The sequence below is a fragment of the Salmo salar genome, chromosome 16 (genome assembly GCF_965601325.2).
Source record: "Salmo salar chromosome 16, fSalSal1, whole genome shotgun sequence".
NCBI classification, from domain to species: Eukaryota; Metazoa; Chordata; class Actinopteri; order Salmoniformes; family Salmonidae; genus Salmo; species Salmo salar.
The window spans coordinates 45985407-45987423 of NC_138306.1; positions in this window are offsets into that span (position 1 = coordinate 45985407).

The following is a 2017-nucleotide window of genomic DNA, read 5'->3' on the forward strand; positions in this document are numbered from 1 at the left end:
AACAGGCAAACTTTATCAGAAGAAGAATATTACAGTAATTCTGTCAAGAATATTAAAAAAAAAATAGAAAATCATCACTTCCTACTGGGCACACACATTTTTAAACCTATCGTGAATCTATGTGGCAAACACTTTTGGATTTGCAAAAAGTCATCAACCAGTACTGTTTTCATCTCATTTCAACTTTCAACTATTCAAATGAGGCATGGACCCTCCTCTTTTTGCCCTCTGAACAGCCTCAGTTCATCGGGGCATGGACTCTACAAGGTGTCGAAAGCATTCCACAAGGATGCTGGCCAATGTTGACTCCAATGCTTCCCACAGTTGTCATGTTGGCCGGATGTCCTTTGGGTGGTTGACCATTCTTGATACACACGGGAAACCGTTGACTGTGAAAAACCCAGCAGAGGTGCAGTTCTTGACACAAACCGGCGCGCCTAGCACCTTCTCCCATCCTTGTTCAAAGGCACTTAAATCTTTTGTCTTGCCCATTCACCCTCTGAATGGCAAACATACACAATCCATGTCTCAATTCTGTCAAGGCATAAAAATATTTATTTAACCTGTCTCCTCCCCTTCATCTACACTGATTGAAGCGGATTTAACAAGTGACATCAATAAGGGATCATAGCTTTCTCCTGGATTCACCTGGTCAGTCTATGTAATGGGCAGGTGTTCTTAATGTTTTTTACACTCAGTGTATATCAGTAGAAGTCACTGTTCAGGCAGGAATCGTAGGATGGTGGCTTCTAATTTTATTTAAATATACCTCTTGATTTAGGTTGATGGCATGACGTCGAAACAATGACATTGATTCAAGCGTGGGACTTTTGTCTAGTTCCACCCAGTAAAACAGGTTTTAGGGTAATTGAAGTTGACCCTTGACCCTCAAATCAAAACAAATACAGAGTTGTCTACATTTAGGTGTTGTTCATAATTGCATGATATGGAGGTAACATATCTCTGGATGATGGTATTAATATAAAGTGAAACTTTAAACTGTCATGGGGAACAATTATTCTTGACCCTTCCCCAGTCAGTCAGAGCACATTGGGGTCAGTCATGTGTTGCCAATTATGAGATATAACAGCCTTGAATCTGTTTCTGTCAGTCAAACAGTGACACTCTGTAACCCTGTATTCTGTAGTGTACATTGGTCCCCTGGCTAGGCTACAACTGTGGCCCAGTGACCCTGTGTAACCCCCTTATGGCAGTCTGTTGGCCCACTACAAATAAGTGTACCTCTATCTCTCTCTCCCTCTCCCTCCCTCCTGCCTTCTACTTATTAAGCATCCCGACGGCAGCTCGTGCTCGTTCTCAGCGGTGATCAAACACTGTCTGCCTGCGGCCTGTTCAATCCCTCTGAGAAAATCCTGCCATTGATTTTAGCCTGCTCCTTCCAGCCCCCCACGAATTGAATATGAATTCATATAATACTTCCTTCTCATGTATAACACACCTGAGAACAAGTCTTTTTTCTATACATGTATAATACCTTCAGGCTCTGATCAGGCCCTACACCCAAACAAGGGCACTGCGTTCATCCACCTCTGGCCTGCTGGCCCCCCTACCTCTGAGGAAGCACAGTTCCCGCTCAGCCCAGTCAAAACTGTTCGCTGCTCTGGCACCCCAATGGTGGAACAAGCTCCCTCACGACGCCAGGACAGCGGAGTCAATCACCACCTTCCGGAGACACCTGAAACCCCACCTCTTTAAGGAATACCTAGGATAGGATAAAGTAATCCTTCTAACCCCCCCCCCCCCCCCTTAAAAGATTTAGATGCACTATTGTAAAGTGGTTGTTCCACTGGATATCATAAGGTGAATGCACCAATTTGTAAGTCGCTCTGGATAAGAGCGTCTGCTAAATGACTTAAATGTAAATGTAAATAATACATCTGAATACAATTATCATGCAGCCTACTCCCGCAGGTTCATGCTCACTCGAAATACATTTTGCCACTAGAGACAGCGACTCATACTTTAGAAATATGTGAATTAACCAATGACCAATTAA